Here is a 12,491-nt window from a genome sequence, read left to right on the forward strand (position 1 = left end):
CTTTAAAAACTAGTGGCTGAGGAGAGAAAAATAAAGGTTTTAGAATGGAATAGAGAGGTGCAAACATTTTGGCTTCTAATGGCGTCCAAGCCCCTCCCCATGCTCCTACCCATTCTTTCCCTTTATTTCCAGTAAAAAAACTATTAGTTGGTAAGTAAGTCATAAGTAGGGGCTGCTGGAAATAGCTGCTGAGGAGCAACAGGTAAGTGAATAATGAGGCTGGCTGTCTTGGTGGACAGTGAAGGACCTCAGGGATACCATCTGAAATATAGCATTACAATTAGCAAGAGTCGATCTAGGGACAGGGTGTGTAACAAAATCTCAGAAGAGAGAGTGATCAGGTTTACTCCAGAAACTTCATATCTGCTTAGTCTAGTTTTTCTCCTGCCCCTTTTTATTTCCCTAAGAACAGGAAATATCCAGACCTCAAACTGTAGGTGGGGATAGGAGTGTGGTGAGATCATACCAAGAAGTCAGCACAGTACACCAGAGCGAGGAGAATAACTAAGCAGAAGGCCTTTCTAGCTCCTGATAAAAAGAAGAAAAAATATGGTAATCTCCCAAACAACGACAAGAAACAGAAATTAAAGGTGTGAAAAGACAAAAATCATACATAGAATTAAATATAACTTATTGGCAGAAATGTATGCTGCATAGAATTAAGATCTTCAGACTTAAGTTTCTGTCTCACCTTTCTTCCATCTAGAGGCTTCTTATGATGTGTTGCTCAGGTGGAAAATCCTCTGAGGCACCAAATCAAAGCACATTTGGGAATATTGATGTCTGCAAAGTACCATTAATGAAAGCTCCATAAACCTATGATAGGGCTTCCTGTATTTCCATGTCTTAAACATATTCTATTATAGAAAAATCAAGGCAATTAAATAGATTATTTTGTCTCATATTGTCATATTCTGAACTCAGATATACTGTAGAGTGAAACAGTGAGAGTAATGTCAATTTTTGTTTAATGACCTCACTACTTCCATCCCTTTACCACTGTAAAAAATAAACCGCTACTGTAAAAGAGAAGCAAGGAATGGTTCCATAAGAAATGTTGAAGGTATTGGTGCTTAGTTTATCCAGATAACTCACTCATGGGAAGCTTCATTCTGTCTATCTATTCATTCATTTTGTTTTGAATGAATAAGTGAGACTCTTGTCATGCAAAGGAATATCAGTACCTTTGAATTCAAAAAACAGTCAAACTTTTGTTCTGGGAAAAAGTAAATATGATTTAATGATGGTTTGTTAATAACTGGCTTTGTCAGGTTATTTTTGTGCGCATTTTCCATAAACTGAAGTGGGCTGATTCCACTCTAAAATTTTGATGAAAATATAAATTATCCAAAAATAGGTTTTTCAGAGGTGATGGAACAAAGGATATCAGGCCTACTTTTGCGCCGTAAACAGCTAAAAACTGAACAAAAGGTATAAAGCAGCTGTTTGGAGACATTAGACAATAGGTAACACCAAACTGTGACTCCTGAAGAAGTAAAACACAGAGGGTGGGTTTTATCTGTATCCTACCTTTCTGCTTGGCAGAGAGCAAAACTTTATAGGGTGAAAAAAGTGATATTAGAGCTTATTGCTGCTTAAATGGCTATAATTTGCAGGGCAAAATGCTAGAAATGAGAGAACCGCCCAGAGGCGGAACTCCTATAATCTGCATAGGAAATATCACCGAGTCTTGATGAAAAGTGAGATGCACAAATGTATGATGACACATGGTAAGGCCTGGCAGACGGCAGCTTAGAGTAGACCTGTACTTTAAGAAATATTACAGGGACTTCTTGAAAATGAAGAAAAATGATACCAGGTAGAAGCTTAGATATCCATAAAGGAATGAAGAACACCAAAAAAAATGATATGTGGGTAAGTATAAAATACTGTTTTTCTCTCATTTCTTAATTTCTTAAATAGACAATTGACTCTTTAAAGCAAAAATAATAACACTATGTTTTTTACTTATAAAATGGGAAAATATATAAAAACATGAGCACAAAAGACAGAAAGGGGGTAAATGGAATATGCTATTATAAGGTTATTACATTCATATGTGAAGTGGTATAATATTAATTCATTGTGGATGGTGATAATTTAAAGAAGCATATTATAATTCCTAGAATAGCCACTAAAAATACAAAAAAGGGATAGTGAAATAGCCAGAAGAGGAAATGAAATAAAATAAAATACTATCTATATTATTTAAATCTAAACTAAGACAAGAAAGGAGGTTTTAAAAAGATACATGGGTGAGACAAATAGAAAACAAATAACAAAATGGTATTCTTAAACCCAACCATATAAATAATTACATTAAGTTTAAAAGGGTTAAGAACTCCAAGTAAAAGGCAGAGATTGCCATGTTGGATTAAAAACTAGACCCACCTATATGCTATTCAGAATAGAAAAATTTAAATATAAATATGCCAATAGGGTAAACATGAGAAAATGAAAAAAGATAAACCATACAAACATCCATCAAAAAAAAGCTGAGTGGCTATCTTACTATCAGACATAGTAGATTTAAATAATATTACAAGAGATAGTGAGGTACATTGCATAATGATAAAGGAAAATTAAAATACCTCAGATGTCTTGAACCCCTGGTAAAGAAGTCACTAAAAGAGAGAAAAACCTCAACTTGAATGAGAAGCATTCTAAAGTATAAATTTCCCTGCTCCACTGGATATGAAAACTTTAGAGCTATTCTCTCATGTTGGCTTCTCGCATTCTTCTCGTGCAGTTCTTTCATGTGAAATGCTGTTTTTCTTTCTTGAAACCCCTTTGCTCTTCTGGCAACCTTCCTACTCCTTGTGCAGGGAACAACTACTCAGGTATCAAACAGACTTCTCCAGGGCCCCGGGTGGCCTCATCACATTTAACCCTTTACTACTTAGTCATTGAATGAGTATTTATTGAGCTCCTACTGTGTAGTAGGCCCCGAGGACATAGCAATTAATTAAACTCTTCCTGTGAGAGATGGACTGGGGAACAGAAAATAATGAACAAATAAGGAGCATGCCAAGCAGTGATAAATTTAATAGAAAAAAATATAAAAATAGGGATTTGGGACCTGTCGTGAGGAGTGGTAAAGTAAGGCATCTGTGTAAAGACGTCACCTCAGCAGACCTGGAGAATGCGAGGTAGCACTTTCAGATACCTGGGAGATCACTCTGGGTAGAGGCAACATATGTAAAGGTGCAGAATCTCTGCTGAGCCTGTGAGATAGACAGGATGAAGGTGTGGCTAGAGGAGAATGAGAGATGGACAGAGCAAAAGCAGAGCTGGCCCGTGGAAGTGGGGAGCTACATCACACAAGTGTGGGAATGCCTCTAAAATGGCCTTGGGGTTTTTTTTGTTTTGTTTTCTGAATGAGATGGGAAGCCATTGGAAAGAGTTTTGAGCACAGTTAATGGAAAAACAAAACAAATATCTATTAAACCTATGATAGGAATACTTATAATTTTTTCTTCATTAAAAATTATTTTAAGTTTTAAATTAAAGACAGGTGATCTTTGCTTATAATTGAAATACATTTATTTATAGCTCATTTATTTATAGCTTATCGTTTGTCTTGACTTCATGGGTTCTGGTGATTTCCTGAACTGATTATCACTGAGATGATCTAGCAACCTTCCTTTCATAGATGCTAATCCTGTTTTATCCCAGTTTCTAGTTTTGCCCGTGACCTGTGATGGGAGGGGTGGGGTGGACATTGGAAATGGTTTTCACTTGCAGTCATCCTCACTCTAACTCTCATTCCTGACACCATTCTATCTTTTTCAGTAGCTTGAGAAAGAAGCCACAGCTTCTAAATGGAACTTTGGCTAAGAAGATTGATGCTTCACGGAAAACTTTCAACTCTGATGTATAAACTCCTGGGTGTTGATCACTCAGCTTTGGTTGTGATGAGTCTCTGGTGTAAGGCTTCCTTTTTTTTCTTTTAACTAAGATCAGGGATAGGCTACAACTTAGGAAGTTGTCAGAATTTCAAGTCACAAGATGAGGATTTTCAGGACTCAAGAACAAGAGTATTATTATTTTTTTTTATTGTGTTAAACTTGAATTAACTTTAGAGGAATCAGTCTTTCCAATACACCCTGCCCCCCAGTTTATTTTACCAATTCTTCCAATGTGTTCACCCCCTTTCCACACTTATGAATTCATTGCACATTTATTCTCTTTGTATTATTGTGTCTCAAAAATGTATTTAAATGTGAAACGGGTGAATCGCTGAATTTGTCATAAATGCATTGTTACTCTTCTTCTTGCTGATTTATTTGCTGTGAATGATTATGCACAACGGTGTGGTTTATCTTATAATCTTCCCTTTATTTTTGGCATTTATCCATCTATTCAGCCATCTAGCCATCCAGCCATGCATCCAGCCAGCCACCTGTCTTACACATGTGCTCTGTCATTTACTAAATTTCAAGCACTGTAAAATTTGATATGAGAATGATTAAGAATTATAGATGTTCAGTAAATATTGTGAGGTTTGATTACAGTTAAAACAAATGTTTACTGAATCCATTAGAATTTAGTTTCAATAATATTCCTATTTTTATTTCTTCACTTAATGAATTTATTCAGCAAATGTTTAATCAGTGCCAGCTATGTGCCAGACACTGCCAGAGGTTAGTTTGTGAGAATGAATAAGGGATGGCCTGTGCCTCTCAAAGAGTTGTGGTTTAGTGGGAGATAAAGAAATATAACACATGCTTATGTCAGAAAATGAAAGAGCTATAAGACAAGTCAGTGCAGTGTTCTGAAAACAGAGGGATAGTACTGACCAACTGTGGGAAAGACAAAAAGCCTTCAGAGCTGGTGGGATGTAAGCTGGGGCCAGTTCTTGCTACTCAAAATGTGGCCAGTAGACTAGCAGCAGTATTACCTATTCCCAGGTCGCACTCTCACCTGGGAGTTGGTTAGAAATGCAATTTCTCAGGCATCAGGCCAGGCTTATGGAGTCAGAACTTGATTTTGACAAGATCTTCTGGTGAATTGTAAGCACGTTAAAATTTGAGAAGCACTCATTTAAAGTAAGAATAATCTGGCAGGTGAAGAAGGTAGGTAAGTCATTTTAAACAGGAAGAACCACCGGCATATTAAATATTAAGATGCATCAGAGAAGAGAAGGGAGAGTATTTGCTAACACACATGAGTACCAGACTGTGAAGGGCTTATATGTTGTGTAAAAAACTTGAACTTTTTCTGAGCCATAGGGTACCATTGGAAGTTTTTAAACATAAATGAAAAATAACAACAACAAAAAACAAATGCTGGAAAAAGACAATTCTGGCAGCCACATGAAGAATGAATTAGAAATGAGTAAGGAAGTCTGTTGACTACTCAAGAAGTTATTTTGGGCAACAGTACCTAAACTAAGACAGTGGATATGTGGATATGCAGAACAGGGGCTGAACTAAGGAAATATTTTGAAAACTGAAATTATGAGAATTCATGTTTAAATGAGGGAGGTGAGGAGCAAATGAGAGATGACTCAGGTTTCTACATTGAGGGTCTGGTTGGAGATGGCATCGAGGAGTTAGGAGATATAGGTGAAGGAGCGAGCACCACAGTGATGGGAATAAGTTCAGTATTACAGACATATGAACTACAAATATCTAAGGTATCCAGATGGAGATGTTTAGGAATAGGGTTTGAGACGAGAGGTTGCAATTTGAGATAGAGAAATGGGAGTCAGACATATAAAAGTGGAAGCTGTAGAAGCGGGAGGGGTGTTTGAGACCACCTTTGGGGTTCTCAAGCATGATGATATCTGCCCCAAATCAATGTCAGTCTGCTTTGGGTTGTAGAATAAAGAAAGAGAAGAAAAGGAAAGAGAAGGCAGTAACATGAGGAGGAGACAGAATTCAAAGACGATGTGGAAGGAAGGAATGAGTGGAGAGGAAGAGAGTCAAGCAGTGACATAGGGGCGGGCGGTGCAAAACAATGGGACCAGGAGATAAAAAGAGAGAACGTTTTGGAAAGAAAGAGAAATATCGACCCAACCTTCTCTGAAGGAGAGGAGATCAGCTTGGGTTAAGATTTTGTGGGTGAGCTTGAGATGGAAGCTACAGGATGGACGATAGGGAAGGTGGTGCTTTATGACTGCTGTTTTCTCGGTGAGGTAAGAAGCAAGGTCACTGAGGAGAGACTAGGCTGGGACAGGACCTTGATGAGAGTGATGAAGGTTCATAATAGCCACTTCAGGGTGTCGGAAAAGTAGCTGACTAGAGACAACGGAAAGGATTGCTGGGCAGCGCTGAAAGCCTAGAAGAGGTTAGAAAGCATAAATAACTTGTTTTTCTTTTCTCACTCCATCATTCCATGACAGGCCCCCTTTCCTCTCCTGCCTGCTTTCTTTTCATTTATAGTTTGAGCAGAAAATAATTTTCCAGTAAATTGAAAGCCTAATTCAGGCCAGAAGAAAAACAAAGTCTTGCATTTCAAACACCTAAGATAAATCTGCTTAGCGTTTTATGTTTTAATTAAAATTAATTGGCACTTTTCCCCAATGAAAAGTCATTGTTGAAAACTTGGGAAATAAGAAAGATAAAAGATAAGACAGAGTCCAATGAGAAAGTGATTGTTGACACTTTTTTCCTTCCAGTGCTTTCACTAAAACATAGTTGTATTTGTCTGCTTGCTTATTTTACATGATTGTGCTACTTATAGATACACTTCCTTGTATCTTTTCAACTCCTTAAAATTTGTAATTTTTTTCTGATCACAAAAACAATTTATAGTCATTGTCAATTTTTGAAAATACAGAAGAGTACAAAGATGAACATATAAATCACTCATCATTCAGAGATAATGACTCAGTAGCTAAGGGTTTTGATGAAAGCTTTTATGTCACATTTTTGAAAACACATTCTATCAACATTTCCTGCTAATAGTTGATCCCCGTTCTCCTTCATTAAACTTAACAGTATGGACCATAACAGAATTTTACCTGGAGAACCTCTAATCAGTGTAGCCATACACATTACCCAGTCAGCTGCACCTTTCCCCACACGCTGCTGACAGAGGTAAGGACTCCAGAACCAAATGTGAGAACGAGGAAGCACTGTCAACTTGCATTAAACCAAAATGTTTCTATAGCTTTGAAAAAGTATAAAGTATACTTACAAGCACTATGAAACCTGCTCTTATCATGAATGTGAAAGCTCTTCTTCTTCCTCGCCCCTGTTGCTTCCTACCCTACAGCTGACCTCTGTCAATTATGATGCCCTCAAGCAGTTGTGGCTCTAGAAATTCATAGGGGAGGAGCTTTGAGGAGTGTAATAATCTCAAACACTGTTAGAGTGCTGTGTATCAGGCAGTGTTGTAAATGTTTTACATAGATTAATTTTATTTAGTTCTCACAACACCTAGAGATAGATAATGCAACCATTCCTACTTTGAAGGTAATGAAACTGAGGCATGAAGAGGTTCAGTAATTTGCCAAGGTCACGTTCCACAAGAGGTGGAACTGGGTTTCAAACCCAAGCATCCTGTCCTAGAATCCTGCCCATAACCTGTGAGTGACATCCAGGTGAAAGAGTAGCTGAGTTAATATTTTAAGAACACATTTCACTTAGAATGTTTATATGGCATGGTTGAGGGTTGGTTAGAGTTCTCCCAATCCCCATCTCAACTCCATTCTCTGGATCCAACCTTGGTATTACAACTGCTTTGTAGATTTTCTTGATGGTCACCATGAACTGGTCCAGATGTTATAATAATGCTTGTAGTGCAATTTTCCCTGGATTCTAGATTCTTAGCATGGTGTTCATTAGTTGTTTTTGCTGTTGCTGCCATTTTCTCATGTATTCATCTTCCGGAAAAGGATCAGGTGAATGCCGACGCTTCTTCCTTTTCCAAGCTTGGAAATTCTTATGGCATTGCTGTTTAGTCTTAGGTCTTTGAAAATTATAAATGGTTGTTCAGCTGCTTCTAATAGTTTATTGTTTATACATAATAAATGCTGATCTTATTGGTAAGGTTAATAACAAAACTCCTGTCTTGGCATTAGGTTTCCTTGACACACTAAATCCTGCCTTCTTGACTTCCTTCCTTCACTGCTGCTGCTTTAGTTTCCAGGCCTGGAATGGCGGCTTGTCCGTCTGTGCCAGTGTTGAGAAGCCTGGCGTGCTCACTGGTGTTGCGTTCAGAGTTCTCACAAGCTGCTGGTTGGAGGAAAGAGAGCAGTAAAGGTGGTGCCTACTGGTGCTTATGTCACTGGCGAGCTAGCTCGGCCCTCCTGTTAGAGATGACCATAGGGTTTCCAGGGGCGCTGCCCCTGTGACCAGCTGGAGGAAATGTTAGAAGGCAGTATGGTGCAATGAAAAAAGCAGTAAATGCAGCATTGAATTCATGTCACAACTTTCATTATATAATCCCTGCTCTCCTTCCCTCCCTCCCTTCCTTCCTTCCTTTCTTCCTTCCTTCCTTCCTTTTCTAGTCCCAAAAGAATTATCGCAAAGCAGATAAAAGCATAGGCTCTGGAGTTCGATTGCCTGGGTCACAAGCCTGGTTTCACCCCCCTACAATCTGTAAATCTTGGTCTAATGAACTTTTGGGGGCTTACTTTCCTTACCTAAAAAACTATCTCATGAAGCTGTTATGAATATTAAATGAGATAATACCAGTAAAATGCTTAGACTAGTAATTGACTCATCATAAGCCCTTAATACATGTTAGTTACCATTTTGAAAATTTAGACTTGTCAGTTTCACAAGGATGGGTGTTTTCTTCATTATCTATGCCATGCTTAGCAGAGTGGGTACTTCATAAATATTTGTTGAACAAATGAACGGGTGAATCTACCACTAAATATGTAGCTATGTGACTTAAGGCAAATTATTTAAACTCTTTGAAAATGTGTGCTGGGTATTTGGGATATAATGTGGAATTCACATGGTTGTTGGGAAAATTGCATGAGATAAGAATATGAAGGAGGCACAAGAGCCCCGAGTTTCAGAGCAAAGGCTTGAAGTGAGGCACAAATAGTTTTGAATCCTATTCAGCCACCAGATATGACATTGAACAAACCACTACTCCTTTTTAAGGCTCAATGTCCTCATCTCAAAATGCATATCACAATTCCTTTCTCATAAGGTTGATGTAAGAGTGAAAGAGACATGTATGTACATAGAATGTTGTTTGTTTTCTTAAAGTACTTTGTTATCAGAAAGGCTTTTGTAAGCTTGAGATCACTAAAAAGCAGATTTTGACTTTTTATTACATAGACAGTATTCTGTTAAATTCTCCCATAAGGTGGGACCAAATAAGAATATAACCATATCCTGAAAATTTAGACAAGACTGAAGGGAATTGGGAGATAACATTTTTGCTTAAAGAAAAGACTTTGATGGTCATTTTGACAAGACAAGTTGAGGTAATTCAAATCTCACTGATAGACTGATACAGTGTCCTAGAATGTAATTTTTTTTAAATGAGAGAAGTGTGATTTACCTAAAAACAAAGATTTGTTTATATACAAACAAAAAGTGCAGGTATATGCATTGTTTCTGATTTCCTAATGATAAGGCAAAGGGATGAAAGACACTAAAAAGATTTGAATTTTAATATTTGATTAGCATAGCATTTTTAGTTTTGTGAAATAAGATTATTTTCTCCTATTTGATGTGGAGAAACTTATTTTCTTCAGAACTCAATATATTTCTCAGAAAAATTCTTAAGAAACTTCTCTTAAGAACTCAGTAGCAATGAGGAATGTGAAAGTTTTACAATTGCCAGTTGATAATGGAAAGAGGAAGAACATCCTAATTCTGTCATCCTCCATTAGCCCTCAGACCTCATCTCTTCCTGCTCTCCCCTTCTCTCTGGCCTAGTCACCTGGCCTTCTTGTTGTGTCTCTAACACCCAAAGCACATTCCTACCCCAGGGCCTCCTTTGCTTTGGCTGTTTCTACTACTTAAGCTCTATTTCTCCACATACCCATAAGGCCACCTTTCTTACCTCCTTCAGGTGTTTAACTATCACCTCCTTGGTGCCTCCTTCTTGAATCACCTCATTTGACATTGCAGCGTCCCCAACTCTACTGAACTTTCCTATCCCTGTTACCTGCTTAATATTTCTTCATTGCACTTACCAAAATTTGATATTAGGAACCAAGTTTTACTTGTTTATTTTGTTTATTGCCGGTTTCCTCCCCCACCTCTTAGACGTGAGCTTCATAACGGCAGAAATTTTTGTGTGCTTTGTTTACTGCTATACCCCTAACAGAATAGTGCATGGCATGTCATAGGCACTCAGGAGATATTTGATGGATGAATGAATGAATGAATGAATGAATGAAAGAACTCTTCAAATTAAGACAAAATACAGTTGCAATTTCTTATGGAAAATTTCTGTTGCATAAATAAGGCTGTGATCCAGATGTCAAATCAAACGTGGTTGTGCAGGTTGCTTAGGAACTATGCTCCAGATACAGAATTCAGAAATTCCTCTCTCTCCAATTGTAACAGTAGACTAAGTTAAATACCATTCCCCCCAAATTCATGTCCATCCAGAACTGTGAACATAATCTTATTTGGAAGTAGGGCCTTGGCAGATGTAATCTAGTTAAAATGAGGTCATACAGGATTAGGGTTGGCTCTAATCCAGTGAGTGGTTTATGTCTTTATAAGTAGAGGGATATTTGAACACAGGCACCCCTGGAGAATGCCAAGTGGTGATGGAGGGAGAGATTAAAGTGATATGCCAAGGAATGCTAACGGTTTCCAGTAATCACCAGAAGCTAGGAAAAGACAAGCAAAGATCCTCCTCTAGAGCCTTTAAAGAGAGCATGGCTCTGCTGACATCCTGATTTGGGGCTCTGTCTTCCAGCACTAGGAGAAAATAGATTTCTGTTGTTTTAAACCACCAGATTTGTGATAATTTGTTACAGCAGACCTAGGAACTAATTCAGTCATTATTCATTGTGCAAACATTTTTTGAGCATCAGACAGTGTGTTAGGCATTGATAAATGACCCAGTTCGTTTTGTCCTCAAGGAGCTCACAGCCTAATGGCAGAGATCAGGAAGTACAGTTGATCCTTGAACAATGCGGTGGTTTGGGGTGCTGACCCCCCTTGTAGTAAAAAATCTGAATATAACTTTTTTTTTTTTAATTTTTTTTTTATTGGGGAATTGGGGGGATGGGAACAGTACTGGGGAGTTGGGGGAAGGGGAACAGACAAGTTGCTGTCGTTTTGTTCTTCAATCTACTAGATTGAAGAACAACTTGTAGAGGATGTTGCTTCACTGGCCCAAGTTGGCACCATCATTGCGCTCTTCCCTGGCGAGGCAGATCAGTCGCCGGCTTCTGGACGGCCACTCACTGCGGCTGCTGGCCGCTCACGCTGGCTGCTGGTTACACATAGCAGCCCATGGCAACCCACTGCCACAGGGACTGCAGCCCACGCCGTCGCCGGCGACTCATGGCAGCCCAGCTCCAGGTCGAGCTGTTGTTCAGCATCTCAGCTGCGGAGGGCAGTGTCACTGGCCCTCATATGTGGGATCCGAACCGGGGCCCTCTGGCATCCCAAGCGAGTTCTTAACCATCGCGCCACTCAGCCGGCCCTGAATATAACTTTTGACTCTCCAAAAACTTACCTATGCATAGCCTACTATTGGCAGGAAGAATACTGATAACATTAACACTTGATTAACACATTTTGTATGTGATATGTATTATATACTGAATTCTTACAATAAAGAAACCAAGAACAAAGAAAATGCTATTAAGAAAGTCATAAGGAAGAGAAAATACATTTACAGTATTTATTGAAAAAAAAACCATATGGAAGTGGACCCACACAGTTCAAACCTATATTGCTCAAGGGTCAACTGGAAATAAAAAAAATGTTGTAATGACAGTGTTATGAGAGAATTAAGCTCCAACAACATAGAAAAGGAGAATATAACCAATGTAGCTGGAAAGGGGCATCAGTCAAGTCTTTCCTAAAGTGCTAACTTTTGAGTAAGTCAGATGGACAAGAAGGAAATAGTTTTGTAGGCAGAGGGAAACGTGGAAAGGGACAGAAGCAGAAGAGAATGTGGCGTAATTTGGGAAGTAACTGAAGTTGAATTCTGCTGCAGTTGCTTCTAATGGAATGGTTGCAGTTGGAGTAGGTTTTAATAGGAATATGCTGTAAGAAACCAGGTGAGACACAAAGTGGGTTCTAAGACGGGAGGAGAATCTCCTGCAATCAACTGGTAGTGTAGAGCTACCCGGGATTATAGAGTTCTCTTGATTCTGGTGCTTTGTTGAGGGGTTCAGGACAAGGATAGGAAAGGAAGGAACCTTCCTTACGGAAAGATATATTATGTTTTAAGGTGGAAATCATTGTAAAGATTTGTAATTCAGAATTTCACTTTTTAGTGATTGTGTGTGACTGAGTGTGTGTGTGTGACTGAGTGTGTGTGTGTGTGTGTGTGTGTGTGTGTGAGAAAGAGAGAGAGAGAGAGAGAGAGAGAGAGAGAGAGAG

The 12,491-nt window shown here is 38.6% G+C and overlaps 1 protein-coding gene across 1 annotated transcript in view; it reads left to right on the forward strand.

Annotated features, from left to right (window-relative positions):
- The window catches only part of DLG2 (discs large MAGUK scaffold protein 2), a 2,099,601-nt gene that overhangs the window by 326,751 nt on the left and 1,760,359 nt on the right, over positions 1 to 12,491 (forward strand). The gene's annotated exons all lie outside the window — the stretch shown is intronic.

This window comes from Hipposideros armiger, unplaced genomic scaffold, assembly GCF_001890085.2.
Source record: "Hipposideros armiger isolate ML-2016 unplaced genomic scaffold, ASM189008v1 scaffold_79, whole genome shotgun sequence".
NCBI lineage: Eukaryota > Metazoa > Chordata > Mammalia > Chiroptera > Hipposideridae > Hipposideros > Hipposideros armiger.